The sequence below is a fragment of the Argiope bruennichi genome, chromosome 7 (assembly GCF_947563725.1).
Source record: "Argiope bruennichi chromosome 7, qqArgBrue1.1, whole genome shotgun sequence".
NCBI lineage: Eukaryota > Metazoa > Arthropoda > Arachnida > Araneae > Araneidae > Argiope > Argiope bruennichi.
In genome coordinates this window covers 135,370,964-135,388,918 of record NC_079157.1, presented here as the reverse complement: position 1 = coordinate 135,388,918, position 17,955 = coordinate 135,370,964, and the positions used below count along the sequence as shown (strand labels likewise).

At 29.4% G+C, this 17,955-nt stretch overlaps 1 long non-coding RNA gene across 1 annotated transcript in view; it reads left to right on the top strand.

Moving 5' to 3' along the window:
• Positions 1-2,387: 2,387 nt before the first annotated feature.
• The window catches only part of LOC129976178 (uncharacterized), a 90,222-nt gene continuing 74,654 nt past the window's right edge, over positions 2,388-17,955 (top strand). Inside the window, exons 1-2 of the long non-coding RNA XR_008785096.1 lie at positions 2,388-2,657; positions 10,442-10,509. This is a non-coding gene — a long non-coding RNA (uncharacterized LOC129976178). The remainder of the gene's footprint in view (positions 2,658-10,441; positions 10,510-17,955) is intronic.

Sequence of the window (17,955 nt, the reverse complement as noted above, 5' to 3'; positions counted from 1 at the left end):
TTGTTTGAGCTAGAAGTCAGACTTCTGCCCTCGGGTGCTCAGGAGTCTTTACCCTCAGAAGCTAACCAAACAATCAGCGGTGTGGTTTCTCCGAAACATCTCGTATACGCCCAAATAACGATTTTATATTATCCTCATCCCCTTGCACATAAAAATTAGATCAAGGAGACACAAGTATATATTTAGAATCCTGCACCTAAGTGTCCATTCTGTGCTTTTCTTTGTCGACAGATTGACAACAAAATTGGACACAAAACTACAGTTTTAGTAGCAGAATCATAAACTCCCTTCAGTTTATCTACGTTGTTGCGTTTCTCAGTCATCGTGTTTACATGCATGCGGATTTGCTGGTCTACAGACGGTCAAACTTGTTCAGATTTGTTTCTAAATTTTATATCAATTTACAGTTCAGCTTGTGTATAAATTTGTGAGATTGTATACAAATTTTACTTTTCCCACTCGCTGCGTTTTTTAAATATGCAGGCAAGTAGGCAGAAAAATTCCCTAAAAATGTATTTCGCTTAAAATTTGATAAAAAATAATCTACAAATTTGGTGTAAAGACCAAATAACAAATTTCATCCATCTAGTTTAAAATGTTTTTTAATTATTGTATTTGTAGATATACAGACAAACATAATTTTGAATTTATGTTTTTCAAACTCGGGGAAGGGGCACGGTGGCCTGGTAGTAAGGTCTCGGCTTCGGAACCGGAGGGTTTCAGGTTTGTGTCCCGATTCCACCGAAGAACCGTCGTGTAAGGGGATCTGTTGCACGTTAAATTCGTCATGACCAAACGTCCTCCCGCTGGTGTGGCATGGTGTGGAGAAGGGGGTGCTAGCTCAAGTGTCGTCCTCGTCATCTGACTGAGGCTCAAATTTACGAGGTCCGTCCCAAAATAGCCCTAGCGTTGCTTTAAACGGGACGTTAATATAACTGAGCTGAACTGAACTCAAACTCGGTTAGATTGAAAATGTGGTGGTGATTCGTCAAAATCTCGTAGGCGAATTTTTTGGCAATATTTCAGCATTCCTTTTTTTATGCGCCTTATATGAGAAAGTAAAAAAAGAAATTGCATAGTAAGTTAAATTGAAAATATTCATAATAATCCATTCTGTGCATCTCACGCACTCTTTAAAGCTTTCAGACATCTGACTCCTGTTAATATATATAATGTGGCCCAAACTCGTATGAAAATTATTTTTAAATCGCATTTTTCAACATGGAAAATCGGACTGTTGTTTTAACATTGTTATGATTTGGAAGGATTATTTGTATAGGTGTTATTCTTATTAACCGATCTCAGTTTGTGGTGAAAGTTTATAAGCCAGTTAACAACTACGTTGCATGAGCAATTGCTTTTGTATCATGGTCATGTTACTGGACTGCGAACCACAAGGTTCCAGGTTCTACCCTCACTCATACCAATCCGCCACATTGGTGACCCGGACGTGATTTCAACAGACTGCGAACCACAAGGTCCCAGGTTCTCATACTAATCCGTCACTCATACCAATCCGCCACAAGTTAAAAAAGCACCCCTCGTATCGACTTTCTTTGCTTTCACATCCCGAATTAATTTCATAACTGAGCTATTTATAAGATTAGCATATGCAATCGCAAACTACGAGGCAAGGTTAAAATATTAAATTAGGCTCAATCGGTCTGATATATTATTTTGATATTTATTCACATCTGAAAATTCAATGAATTTTATGTAAAGTTGAAAGATGATTAGTAATTAAGTGATACAAAGATAAACTCCCTTATTTTAATAAGAAATATAGCAAATTCTTGTTATACAAAATTCTATTGCGTAGTCAAGAAAAAAAAAAATTCAGCTGTTAATCCCGAATTTCCTTTCTTTCTTTATTTTTTTGTCTAGCATATGAATTTGATCTGAACTAAAATGTAGTGTTTTTATTAAATTTTAATAATTATTAGATTGCATTATATTTCCTAATTAAGTTTAAAATATCGTGAACTTGAAAACGATTTTTTATCAAACACAAAAATTCTTCATAAAATGAAATGCAGAAAGATATTTTGGCCACGTTTTTGAAAACAAATTTCGCCAAACCGACGAGAATGTAGCTCAGAAGTTTGTTCTACATTCAAATAGGTGATAAACATTTAATTTGATTAAAAAAACATTTATGCAAAAAAACCAGACGGATATTAGAAAATATTCTTTGAAAACATCACTCGTTCCCGATTGGATAATATGTGATGCAGATTTCATTATGCTTTATCATCTTTGAAAACCATTTGCTGAATTTGAGAGAAGTTTCTGGAAACTATGACGTCAAAATTCTGATTAACATATTGTCTGCGCATTACACTTTGCTTTCGCATTTTTAATCATTTTGTTATGTTGTGGTGGTGGGAGAAATGTCGCAGATATTCTGTTCGTTTCGTGTATTCCGATTCAATTTCAAATTTGGAAATGCTATGCAATTTTTTTCTGTTCAAGTTTTTTTGATCTCCCAAGGAATGCAAGAAATAGGTCTTTAATTATCAATTGAAACAATCAAGAGACATCAAGATTAATTTAATCTTCTGTGGATTTGCTAAAATATTGGACAAAGAAAAGAAAAAATGGCATCTTCGAACTTCTAAATTACCGGCCATCTTGACGTTCTCTTGCATGCGTATTTGGTAAGTTTTAACATTTTTCTTGTCTTAGTTCTTTGATGGTTGCTATAACGCTTCTTAATTTTGCGATTTTTTTAATAAGTATCGGATACAGAAGTGTTTGATGTATTGATTATTTAATAATTTTTATAACTGAATGCAATTTTTATTGCTAGATGTAATTTAAGACTAAAAATGTGTAATTAATAGGTATTGGAGAAAATTGAAGTTATTCTTGCATGGACAGTAAAGAACGACTGTACGTCTTTCAAGGAAAGACATTAAGTTTATTGTGTTTAAAACCCATGTTTGATTACTTTGATTATTAAAAATTAAATGTAACAAAATTAATTTAAATGTAGTAATTTTATAATCATTGGAAATAATCGGAATTTGAAATGAAATGTTTATCGTTAGGGAAGAAAATTATCCAATTTTATTCATGCATTTATTTTATTGTATTTATATGCATGACATTAGTAATTAATTTTAAAATCTTGACATGATGTGCTGATTATTTGCGATTTATATAAAATTAATGTACCAAGAATCGTGTTAAGCTCTTTTAAAATTTCTCACTTATGTTTTGAAAAATAAAAATATGGAATTTTTTTTAAATGGTACTCTTTGAATCTTCAAAGATAGTGAAATGTATTGTCATTTATTTTTCATTAAATTGTCACATAATTTTCTGTTAATTTATCAATTGTGAAAAATCCTGAAGTCGTGATGTGTGGTTTTACTTTGTCACCTTTTCTGATACGCATTATACTTTCATATTCGAGAGCATGCTATGATTAAAACGGATTGCTCTTGTTATTGACGATAATCATTAAATTTCATTTAATGCAAATTTTCGTATCCGAGTACATCAGATGAAAAATAAAACGAGTACAATTCAATAATGAGTGAATGGCTGTTTTTATCTATTTTCAGATGTGATTTCTTGGTTATCGTTTTTCTTATTTTATAAAAATGAGTTAAATTTTTTGCTGTTTAGTTTTTAAAAAAAAATATATGCCATCGGGATACAATTACACTTTTAAGGTTTGTGTAATTTGTCCTACGAAATTAAAATAACCTGAAAATTGTGCGTCAGACTATTGTTATTTTTTTGGAAAAAAAAAGCACTCGGATGATTCGCATTGGAGTTTCTCTTACGGCAAATATTAGTGCATTTAATATTTATACTCGTATATTAGTGTGTTAAATGATAAAATATGATATATTTTATTAAAAATTAAATTTTGGCGTTGTGAAATGCATTTTGGTCTCTGACGGCACATTTGAATGGAATTCGCGAATTTCTTTTTCGTAATGTTTTTTTTCTTTTATATAATAATTCAAAATATTTTGTTTATCATTCGTTTTATTGTTCAATTAGTCATACTTATTTTATTTCTTAGTATTTGTTGCCAGATCTCAATATCCTATGATTTTTTTTTTTTAGTTTTTGCCTGTGTAATGTCAGTGTATAAAAATATACAGACCAATTAATCTGTATATGTATTTGAACTTGGTGAATTATACATTTTCTTTTTCTGTCCCCCCCCCCCGCCCTTATTGTATTTTGGAATGGAATTGAAATTGAGTTTTATAGCACCTTTAGAATACCAAAAACATATTTGTTTAGATTGTTATGTAAGTATATTGAATTGAAAAATTTGCAGTGAGATGGAATACCAAAAAGTAGTAGGTAGGCTAAGTAGTTTAATTTAGAACATTATGAAATTATTCACTAAAGATTTGTAATTCATTAGAATTTCTCAAAATACATTTCTGTAGATTTCAGTACAATCGGCTGGATGAATCATTTTTCTGTTGGTTAATAAAAATGAATAATTAAAGTGTAATGATATGAAAGATAATCAGTATGTCTAAAGCAATCGCTTGCATATATATATGTGCAAATGTAGCATATAATTATATGTCAATTACAATTCAAAGGTTTCTAAGAATTTCCACCAAAAAAGATAACATATTCGTGATGAATAAACTATATATTTGCATAACAAACTTTACTCGTGTCATCGGTATACAGCTAAAATAATTGTAGAAGGGAAAAGGCCATCTCTATTACAGTATAAAATGTTCATGTAAATTTGTAACATTTTTTGCATGCCGACAATTTATTGATATTTGCTGTTTTACCTTATACAGATATTTTATGACAAGAACATCTCATTTTTCTTCTCTGTTAATGGGATCACTTTTAGTCAAATATCTGTAGGTCGCAAAATTGAAAAATATTAAGGGTTAGAATACCATTTTTCGTGGCTATATAAACCAACGACCATTAACTGCAAAATCTATTGCATACAACGTCTCTTACGAAAAATTATTTTATTGGATAGTGATGTAAATTTTACAACTTAAGTAGATAGTCGTTTTAGTAATTTACTTTTATTTCGATTTACAAGTTACAAAAATGACTTGAAACTTACTTAGCTTTTAGAATCAACTTCTACTATTGATTGATATGAATGAATCAAATGCATGTTTATACTTGACCTCTTTAAATGACCAGATTTTTAAAACAATCTGTAATGAAATGATTCATATGAAACTGAATGACTTTATTTTAAAGTTTTTATTCAGAATCTTAAAAGGATGTTGTACGCGAGTTTTACGTTGTCACTAGAAATGATATTTGAACCTTTAATATTCTTGCAATTTTGCGACATGGGATGTAGTGAAGAATAGTGTGCCCCTGAGTTTGTCGCCCATATGACAACCCATTGGAAAGCTCTTCTCGCAACCCTAATGCTGTTTTTATTACTTTTTGCAATGGTTGAGTTGTACATGAACTACTATATTTTGAAAAATGCTAAATTAAAAATATTAAAAAAATATAGATTAGCGATTTTAATTTTGTTTTTTATTATAATTAAAAGTTTAATAAAGTTAAGCTTATAATTAAGTTATATTCTTTTTTTAATGTGAATACGAATAGAAAATATTTATTCTTTTGCAATTTTTAATTGTCAGTATGCGCTTTAAAAAATCGTCTGAATTCCTACTTTATGAAATCGTCTGTATTTTCACTTTAAAAGACAGCTGCAATGGAATACTTCGCAATTCTAGTAATTCTTTTGGTGTTCTAACGGTTGGTTCCCTTCATAATTTATGATGGCAATTGTGCAAGAATGGATGTCAAGTAAATGGGATGGAAGACAGTATTTCGAACCTGCAGAATGCATGAAGGGGAGCGATATATATATATAATTAAGATTTGATGAAGTTCGGAAAGGATGCTTGTTTGAAATTTTATATGGAGAATGGTTTGATATCGAACAGGCAGAATGGATGAAGGGTGAGTGGAATATATTTTTACGAGTTGATGAAGTTGGGAAAAGGATGTTTGTTTGAAATTTTGTAAGGAGAATGTTCCGATTGCTTTTTTCTCCATTCTTTTCTTTTGGTTATGTACTGTTCCTGTTATCCTCACAGTCCTTATGTTCAATGTGCTAGTGAAGCTTACTAGGTTGCCGCTCCCGCTGCTAGCGGAAGCCGTAGGATGTTTTTTAAGTTAAAATTTTGCCCGATGCCTTCTACAGATCTGTGGAAGGCACCGGGCAGTCTGGAAAAGATACTTATCAGTAAAAAGTCCTAATTATATGGCGGGAAATGGTAACCATAACTGTTCCGCGGAAGTATTTGTTTATTTTGTTCGCCATATTTATTGGCGACTTGGTATTGTTGGGGCAGCAAGGGACACACTAAAATTCACTTTTACAGCGACTTGTTTTCTGGAGCAAATTATTCAAATTTTTTTTACAATATTTGTTTTTGAAAGTAATTTCTCAGTGGACTTCTAAAAAGCTTCGTTTTAGTGGAGTAGTGCATCGAAATATGTCAAGTAGAATTTAGATGTAGATGAAATGAGACATGTAAACAGCCCCACGAATTTGATTAAATAAAGGCATTTGTTGTATAAGCAGATTTTATTAATTCATAAATATTATAGGTAAAATTACTTCGTTTCGAATTAAAATTTAAAAATAAAAGCTCAATAACTTGATTTTATTTATTGCATTACAACTTTCTTTTTGCCCTACATTTGAATATTACCCCTTATTCGCATACATTATAAGTAAGCAATTTATTGAAATGTCGCATTTAAAGCATTAAGTTTAATGAATTCCCTTTCTCAATTTTCTTTATACACAGAGTATGATTGCCTATTTACCAATGCAATTGAGATTAAATACTTCAGTAAATAACTGCGTTTTTTAACCCTTAAATGGGGAAGTGCGGTCTGTGAGACCGCTAGCGATGGATTTTCTGTCACCCCTATTCTATTTTTAGCTCAGTTGAATGTATTGACCCTGTAGCTTCCTGTTTTATGACCTTGAATACACGTACACTTTTTGAACCGATTTCAGCAGATGCTTTTTAAAATAATTCAGTTATTTATTTCTTCGAGCGTGGTCTCTAAGACCGCATCTCCCTGTTAGTGTCCCAGTGATAAACAAGGCTTAGCAGTTGGCGCTAAAACTTGGGCCCCGAAATATCATCCAGTTTACTGATCTTATTATGAAGCAGTACTCCAGACACTTTTAAATGAAGAATAAAGTGATTTTAGTGATAAGGATAATTGTACAGAAGAGTTTTTCGATAAAAGTTTGCATTGAACTGATTTTGATATGTATGTTCAAACATAATTAAATTTTCTAGTGGTAATGTATTTTCAAAATTTATAAAATATACCAAGAGATATATATACAGAATTTATAGGTTGATTTTTATACTAGTTCTTAACCTGTATATTTAAAATGCCCTAGAAAACCGTGTTATGAAAGTCATACAAGCCGATAAAAAAAAGGGCCAATTTTACCCATTGTCATTTTTATTTTTCATATAATTGTTGAATTTTGCATTATATTGTCTTCTTCCATATACTGTAAAAATAAATATAATTTAAAAAGTGAAAAGTTATATGCTTTTTCAAGAATATTATTTATTGTAACATGTAATTTGAGAAGAAAATGTATGTTCCAACGCATTTGCTGTTTTTGATAATATATTTCGGAAAATTTCTAAAATATGTCTTTATATCAAGAAAAATATCTGCAAAATATATTGGCAGTTTTTCATACTAATACATTCATTAAAAAATTTAATTTTAGTGTAAATGAAATGCGGTCTCATAGACCGCACCTCCCCAGTTAAGTCCTAAAATTTCACCTCCCCAGTTAAGGGTTGAAATCAAATTTCGATTCATTCGGTAAATTTTTTTAATCATTACTATCAGCTGAAATATTCTGTTTGTACATTTTCTTAAAAACTTTGGAGATTTCCAAAATAGATGTTTAATGTAAAAGACCAAATGGTTGAAATTATTTAGAATAATAGTCTGCAGTTGCCTCATTTATTTAGTCTTTTCTGTAATCTCTTCCAGCAGCTGCATTGGCAAAAGTAATACCAACGCCTACTAATCGTAACATTTCTTGACGGGAAGTTTGGCTTGAATCTCATGAATAATAATAGGCAAAACTTCTGCAAATGGAACCCTTTTTTTTCATCTGCGCCTGTCAAATTGTTTTTAAAAGAAGTCGGCCTGAGATAAATAGCGATGGGATCTGCCGATTATTAGTTTCATAAAATTATATTTACTTTATACAAACCTCTCTCAGATGAATCAAAATAGGGGACGATTAAGTCATAAAAATACAAACGAAACTATGTATTAAAAAGAGTATTTATGCATTACTTTTGCCCAATCCAGAATTCTGTATTCTGTAAGTATACGGGATGTTATGACTAGATATTGCTTAGGGGCGTCATACAGAAGTCAAGGTTGAACTTTACCCTGATAATTTTTCAGTCTAGCTAGGAATTGTTTTGCCTTTCATATGTTATGCAATTTCATTGGAGTGGCTGGCACTTGAAGCTTGCTGACTGCCTGCTATGTTCTTCCACTTTTTTTTATTCGGAACAGCAGATTTTAATCTTTATCTGAAGAGCAGTGTGAAATCTTTGACGTTTATTTCGCTTTCAAGTCGCGAGCGTTCATATTCGTACTTAAAATGGATACATTCGTATAAAATTCTCCGATATTGTGTTTTATTCGTCTTAGCATGTATTGTCACAGTATGTAACAATTGATGTGCATTATTTTAGACCAGATTTCTGTAAGTATATGGATAATTCTTGGATCAAGTAACGTTATTCAGAGATGAGGTTTGGGCTAAATCCGAAAAATAATTTTTAAAAAATTCTCCGAAATCCTCTGTGCAAAGAGAAGACTGAAATTTTATCGAAAATAGAAAATCGCCTGTAAGCGATTGCATTAGGTAATTTATTCTTCTAAAAATTAATTATATTTTTCAATATTTTGTTTAATTTTTGTCAATATTTTGTTTAACTTAATTTTTTTTAAAACAGAATGACGTTTTTGGAAAGTTTTTAAGTATTTATGGAAGTATTTATATAAAATGTTAAAAAAAATCACAATACATCTGTGTCAATTTAAATAACCTACATTTTTGAAAATAAAAATCTGTTATTTGAAAAAAACTACTTTTAAGTATAGAAAAAAAACAAAATTAGATGCATCATTAAACGCATAATATATATAGTTTTTGATTTTTTTTTTTTTTTTTTTTTTTTTTTGTAACGCGCTGTTAACCACTTTTGATTTTATGTTAGCGTGAAATTTATCATTTTTAAAAACTTAGACATGCAGCTAACCTGTACCCTGTTTGTCATGCTTTACTTTATTTCTTTTATAGGTTGACATTTTTTTGTTCTTTTTCAGTTATTTTATAATAACTACCAAACTTTCTTTTTTTTTAATTCCGGTTTATGGTAAAGGAATTTGATAAAATATCACACTGAAATTTACCATCGTTTTAAATGTTACATTAAAGTAAATGCAAAAGGTAAGAAAAGGACTGCAATTGAAACTTAATGAAAATAGAATAGTTTTGTAAAAGTAGATTAATCAATTTATGGATGATTTTTAAGTATGTGACTGGAAGACTGCAGGTTCGAAATGCTATTCCAACCAATATCCACTATTTAGTGGTAGAATTCCGGATTAGGCAGCAATCTAGGCCGGTGGACTGAGATGAGATTTAGCCCCTTGGCGTACGAATTTATTTAACTAATTAGATGAGGCATATCCTTCTTCGGACAGTAATTATTTTAATTCCTATAATAATATAAGAAACTTTGCATAAGCATTTTTAGGCGATTTTTGTATTTTAAATCTATGGATTTAAAATTCAGTAATTCGACGCGAAAATAAGATGCGTCATTGAAGGGGTTTATTAAAACGATTTTATTTGCCTAGCTGCTAAATTAGTTAAATATTACGAATTCTTTAGAACATAAATGACAATTATTAATTCCTTCACAAATAGAATTGCTGTGTTTTCTATTTGCTTCATTATGCTCAATTTGTTTTTCTAATATTCGAAAAGAACTGGGCATCTGCTTGAATAACGTTTATTTGCAAATGTTTTCATAATTAAAATAAACATAAAATTATATTTTCATAGAATGTGAAGCAAAAATAAGTGTTAAAATGTTAAACTAAATTGATCATTTGTTTTTGTCTAAAACTATGAAACGAGAAGCCTAAATATGCCCACTGCATGTTGTTAAAAATGTCTTAATCCATAGCAATTTGTATCCATTTTTCTTCGTTATTTTTTCTTCAGTATTGTATTGAAAGTAGCTGCCACTTCTTAAATGTCTTTAGTTTTATTAATGTGTTTTATTTTTATTTTTATAAATGTTTTTTAATACTTATACCCAGTCACTGCATTTGTGTTTTTTATTAATAAAACTTATTCTTTCAGGCAAGTGGTATCATTTTGACTCGTCATTTTGTCGACTCATCATTTCATCCATTCATCTCTTCATCAATGTAAGTTTCATTCAAATTTCAATTTTTTTTTGTGAAGGATTGGCCAAATATATAAGTGCACTTGACTAATAAAAAAAAATTATTTCAAGTAGTTACTATATAAAAAAACATTTACTAGTATCTACAGAAATGAGAAGGTGGTATCGGTTTTGTTTTTGGGGAATTTTCTTACGCAAGAGTCTGCTGAAATTGTTGTCTAATTGCACTAAAAAGCTTTGGATAGGAGGATAACATGTTGGAGGTCCAATTCCGACAGAAAGTTATTTGTAAATTTAGAAATATGGCCTTATAAAAGGCCTTATATGGTGTATTCTATTATTAAATATAAAATTGTCTTGTTTATGTAGCGTGCAAAATTTTTAATTGATTTTCTAGGGTCATAATTATGTGGTCCAATTGCAATAATCATCGGATGATTTAACAATGAATTAAGAATGCAATAGATTAATTGGCTTATGTGCTTGAAATTTTCACATATTCTGTAATATGTGGCGGTGATTTCTCTCCTTAAACCGCATTAATACTAGACCTTGGGACAGGTTAGAAATGCCATGTGTGTTTAATGTCTTTATTCCCAGGATTCGTTTAAGGGCGTTTTATGCTTCGTCGTAAAATGAAGAAACCCGAGTATGCATTTTAGATGGCTTTTATTTAAATTTTTTAAACTAAACTTTGACACAGAATTACAAGGTCATATACCAAATTTAATTTATATAGATTGCGTTTTTGAGTTCTTGCGTGAGAATGAATGTACCAAAAGACGGTCAAGCATTAAACAGGGTTCAGTCGAAATCCAGTACGGATCTGCACTGTAAGGGCGCCAATCATGTATCAGATTCGATACATGGAACTCTCTAAATTCTATAATTGTTTCTTTGTACTCAAACTTCCGTTAACGGATTTTGAATAGAAATTGATGTAAATTAATAAACTTGATTTACAAACTTCACGCGATTTTTTTTTTTTTTTTTCATCTGGCTCTAAGTATTTTTGAGTTATACGAGTTCAAAAAGGATTTCATCGGACTAGAAGGATGAAATGTGGGGGATTCGTCAGAATTTCGAGCATGAACTTTTTAATGATTGCAATAAATTCTCTTTGCTTACTTCTTATTCAAGAATGTAAAAAAATGATTGGTACGATTTTTGTTGCTGTTAACTACATAATATTTTTAAAATTCGATAATTTGTGGAATTTTTTAAATCAATTTGATATTTGGTTCCAATTTATAAGCATTTAGTGATTACTTGGCTTGAAACCATTTCTACTATTTATGAAAGTCGTTGTCAGACAATATCAAAGTATCTGACTCCGAAACGGAGAATAACATTATTTTGGATTACAATAGATTAAACTGACACATGGAAAAATTGACGGATTTTGTTAGAACCTAAAGACGAAATAAAAGCATAAGCAAAAATATATACGCATATTTTTAAATTTTGCTTCCTGGTAAAACTTGTAACAATTTTCCTCTTGTTTAATGCAAATCATTGTGTCCCATTTTTCAAAATTCTTTCTGAATTTATTATTAAATGGAATTTCGGAGAATATGAAATAAATGGCGGATGATCCATCTAAATATTCAAAACATTGTTACTTCTGTTTTAATTATGAAAATTTTATTGTTTTTTTACATTATCATATAAATATTAAATATAATTTATATTTGCTTATTTAATAGTTTTAATTCTTTTCCTATTGTTTCTATATTTATTTTAGCCAAGATTCTTAGATGATATTTTACTGAAAACAATAGGTTTTTGTTTATTAGTGTATTTTGTAATTTTGTATTTCTAAAATTTTTGATTAGACGATTCAAAAATGTCATTAGATCACTAGTTTCAAATGATAATATTTATTCTAGACTGTTCTCTATCACTTTCTGTAATTATGCGTTATTTTAAGATAGAATAATCAATTTAAATCTAATCTTCGACAAATTTATTTTCAAAAGTTTAAGGAGACATAATGACGCAACATAGTTTTTTACATAACTTGATCGTTTCTTAGTATGATTTTAGTCTCGCAAAATTTCGGTACTAGTTATAATGTACCAATTATTTTCAATTGTCCTGTTGTAAATATGCTTTTATTTGACAGTGAATTTTAATCATGAAGTGTGAATAATTACAAAATTTTATGTAAAAGAACATTGATGAAGGTAAGTAGTTGCATACTGTGTAAGCTTCCTAGACTGTATGAAAGCAGTTTATACCGTCATGTGAGTATTTTGAATTACAGCTTTAATTGTGGATATGTGCCTTTTGCATTTCTATGGCCATTGTGATAAATAAGCGTCCTTCAGATTAGAATTCCCTTAGTTTAAAAAAAATACTATCTACTAAAGTAAAAATACTATCTACCAAACCCAGTCCTCTAAAATACATTATATTCATTATTTTTCTTTATATTGTTGAATTCCCGGATTGCCTTTCATCTGGCGCATTTTTTTCCCCTTAACCGTCATTGGTGATAAAGCAAATTCATGCTATTTAAGCATTTATATTCTTTACCAAGACATTCATAGATTTCACACATATTTTCTTTTGTGAAGTCGGGTATTTCTCGGTATTCTGTTTAATTTCGGTTCGAATTGATTAAGTTTCCTTCGAGTCTCGGTCTTTTGATATTGGGTTGAATAATAGTGCATTATTAAAATTGGTATATTTTGGAATAATTTATTTCTATTTTTTGAATAGAGGTTAAACTATTGCATTAGACTGTAAGCTGATCAATTAGAAACGTTCTTTTTTTTTTTTACGAATTTGATAGAAATTCCATGAACTATTAAAATATATTGATAGTGTATCAAATACAAATAGTCAATTCTTATCCGTTTCCTTACGTTCACATAAATCTTGGATAAATTTACTAAAACTGAGCCTCCGCTTAAATAATACAAACGTCAAGACCGCGCAGTCGTGGTTTACTATAAATAATTAAAAATAAGGATACCTTCACAAAGCTGCTAAAATAAAAATGTAAGCTAAAATAAAGCATTAATATTCTAAGCTAAAAATATGAGATAAAGGTAATTTATTGAGTTAGAATGCCCATGCGTAGGGATACAAAAGCTTAAATTCGTCACTGGAATAATGAGTCATATTAAAAAGTTTCAGATATTAAATTTTAAAATTAATTTATATGTGAAGATCATATATAAAGGACATCGTTAAAATCACATTTTCTAAACACTAATGAATGAGTGAATTTGCTGTTTGAGGAATCTCCTGTTAATAATAAAAAGATCAGATAAAAATAAACTAGTTTCTACTTAAAAATAAGATGCATTTTGCGTAAAATTTTTTTAATATTCATTTACAGTGATTATTAAACTGGAGAAACTTGAAAAGAGGATTTTCTAAATTAACTTTAAAAAAAACAATTACGCCTGGTCATTTTTGGATAATGAGCACTATTTTATAATAAAAGGACAATTCAGGGTTCTTATTAAATATAGGAACAAATAATAGATGCATATACAATCTTGAGATAGAATTCAGGACAATCATAGGCGTCTTCTCTCTAAATTGTCCCAATTTATATTTTTCAAAAATATCTTTCGAGCAATAAACAACTCGGTTATCGGCAATAGGTACGAATTTTTTTTTTTTCGGTCATTTCTTTGAGGACTGTTTAATTGCTGTGATTGAATTGCTGCTTTCCATTTTTTTCTATTTAAATAACCTAGAAAGTCCATTAAGTAACTATTTTATCATTGAAGGTTCAAGAGTTTTAGTTGGTAATAATTTTGCTGTTGAGCTTACCAAGATCCCAAGCGTTTTTCCTAGTTTTTGTTTAGCCTCTTTCGTGAAAATTGAGCTAATTTGATCAGAAATGTAATAGAATGAAGTCGTACATTTTTATCGATATTTAATTGCTCTATGCCATCAGCAAAGATGAAACATCCAAAAATTTCTTTAAACGCATATATACTTGTATCAATATAAACCATTCACTTGAGTACTTTTTCAGTTGTATTTAACGATGAATTGCTGCTGAATGTTAGCTGGAAAAAATATTTTGCCGTTTGAATTGTTTTATGTTTGTTTAAAATGACCAATGGAATACTAAAATGAAAACTGTTTATCCTATCGTATTCTTCAATATTTTTTTTCAAAAAGAGTTATATACAATATTTTTAATTGTTATTAATCCTATTCAGTTATTGTCTCTTTCCTTTGCATATGCAGGAAAAATTGAGTCCTCAATTCGTAAATGAGTATTCATTATTGTCAAATTCATAGTTACACTCAGTTATATTCATTGATTTTTCATAAAAGTTGGCTTTATTAAAATAATTACAAGGTGATATGTATCAATCTACAAAGATAGTAAAATCATTAATTTAAAGCACTTTCTAGGCTGTATGTTTAGCCGAAGTTTCAAGATCAAAACGTTTACCATACTTTCGCATCAGGAATAGATAGTTGCGGTTTAAAAGACTGCGTATACGTATTTGATGCTTTTAAAACTATTTAGCTCTTAAATTAGGTGAAAACTACAATGTTACCTCGTTTAAGGAAAAATTTCTTTTTGATGATAGTTTGGATCAAATTTGCTTTGTTTTGCAATAATTGCATCTAAATTGTGCAATAACTAATATTTTCAAATATTTTTCATATTTAGAAAATTAAGATTAAGAACTTTTAAAAAAATAGTCCTTTTTAGAAAAATTTCCGTTAATATTTAATTTTGCTGTACATTTTTTTAAAATTCTTATAAAATCTTTATTAAAATTAGATTTGATTTTGGAAGCCGAGAATTTATTTTTTTTGTAAAATTTCAATCGGTCAAAATTCGAATGCTCCATTTTTATTCTTAAAACCTTTTACTGCTACGATTTTTGACATTTTAGTGGAGACGATTTCGAAAAATTGAAATTGAGAACTTTAAAGGTTTAAACACAAATTTTATAAAACCGGTTTATATAAAATGTTTTTCTCTATAATAAACAAGCATGTTTAAATCGGAAAGTAGCAATTTAATAATTGTTACTATATCAATATAATTAGTAATTGTTAAGCAAAAATTAAAAACTTTTTATTTGATAACATTTTTCTAGTCGACGAATTTACAAAGTCATTCTCCTTTATATTAAATTTATTCTTTTAAAAGCAGTGAAATAATTGTAAGCTATTAAAAAAAATAACGAAAGTCTTGAAACAGGTCGGCTGTTTTCAGAAAGACATGGAATAAAAAAAAACACTGCAAAAATTTTAATCGCAAAATTTTTTGCTGGGAACAGTGCTGTAATGTAAAGAGCTATTCCAAATATTGACTTTGAAATTTTTAGTTGTATCCGCAGTGTCTTTAATTTTGATTTAATTAACGAATTTGACTCTCAGATTTTGAAATCTCTTATAAATTGATTTATTTGAAACATCCGATTTATCGTCTTTGTCTTGACATTTCACATAAAATTTTTTCATTGAAAATCTTTTAATTGATATTTCATTAATTAAAAGAACATTTTCAAACCTTTTCGAAATTTAAGTAATAACGGAATTGTGTTGATACCTTAAAAATGCTAGCTGTTTTTGTTTTGTAAAATTATCCCAAATAAGGAGCGACGATAACACCTACCAAAACAATTGCATCACTGACTAAATATTTTTTCGAATTTTTCGAAGACTTAATCAAAAGTTTAGAAATGGTTTGAAAATTTTCATTCCAACGGTTTTTAGGATATCAAGTTCCATACAGATGACCTTAACAATTTAAAAATTTTAATCTGTAAATAATATTTTGAATTATAAATATATCAGCGCTTGCTTTTAATTTTTGGACCCTGTTTTCTTCAAAAAACGAACGAATGAATGTATCTTAATCTGCTTTGCCTTTAAATGACTGAATCCTTTCTCTTTTGTTAAAATGAAAAAAGAAATTTAAATGTAAAAATTTCATGTTTAAATCTCTATTACTGAAAATAATAGTCGAGTTTGAGAACTGTTTAAAATTCTTTTCAACATATTCTTTTTGAAAAATGTAGATCCGTTTTGCATAAGCTTTAAGAAATCTCTTATTTTCCTTGTTTGTAAAATTTTGCAAGTTTCAAAAGTTATCCTTTTGATCGGAGTGCAGGCTAAGAAAATGCCATGCATTAGTTATTTCAAAGAAGTTGCGAGTTTTTTTAGTAAACCGAATTAAAACAGTAGAATTAATCATTTTCTCAAGTGCCACTTGTGCCTGAATGATATTTTGAGCTTATAAAATAAAATTTATAAACAGCAAATAAATCATTTGTAGATGTTAAACTTCGTTAAAAAATATTCAAATTTTCCAAGGCTTACTCACTTAAACTAAAATTTTTAACTCTGTAATCTAAATAGAATACTAAGAAATCTCAACTATTATCATCTAATGTAAACGGTATATAATTTTTTGCTGGCAATTTTATCGTTAAATTATTTGTATAAGCTATGAAAGGGGGGAAATAAACATGATTTAAAGAAATGACTGAGATGTCTCTCTATACGTAGAAGGAAAATATCACAATAATATGTTAATAAATATGGGAAAATTCGCAAAAATAAAGAACTTGATTCGCTAGTGAAGAAATAATTTGATTTCAAAAATGTTTTGCATGGCTTAATCGAATGAATCCTTAAATGAATGAAGAACGGTTAATTAACCCTCTTATCAAAACGACTCTTATTGTAGGATTTTGTTACGACAGTAAAGTCAGAAATTAATTAATGTAAATCTGAAGTTATATTTTTGTGCACGATGAAAATCCTACTCAGAATTATCAGCTAACATTTAGGGAATGTAGCTTCAAAATAAGCAGTAATTCAGCAGAAAATAACAAAAATGCACAAATGAGGGGAAAAAAACCTATAGTAAATTTACAGACACTCAAACACAACATAAAGTCTACCCAAATTAATTGAATAATTATTATACTACATTTGTATAATTAGTAATTGTACAAGCAGACCTAAAATTTTTCGATTTAAGACTAGTTGATCAGAAACAGGGAAAAGATTGTAAATGTCTATCCACGGGAAATGATTGTATAAAAAAATTTCCGAAAATGATTTGCTCCATTTCTGTAGCTTTAGTATTCGCATTTTTTCCCAGTGGCCATCGGAATGCAAAAGGTTTATTTTGTAATAGTGTCAATACATTTATTTGTAGTGGAATCTCATTTAAAAAGATATGTAATGCAGTTTGTATTTTTAACGCAGTTATTTAACTACGCATGAGTAAGTAAAAGGAAATTCTTTCTCTAATCGGTGTGACGCTCCTACCCGTGTCGCTCTGTTGTTGTTCTCGTTCCGTTGGAGCGATTCATTCGACGCGACAGTCCTCGAGAAGGAACAAATCGATTTCTAAGTGTTGGTCAAGCATGAACTTCTGTTTCTGCAACGCGTTTTATCTAGTGGGAAGGGCTGAAAATTTGAGATGACACAAAGGTAGAACGAATTTGAATCTCGTATT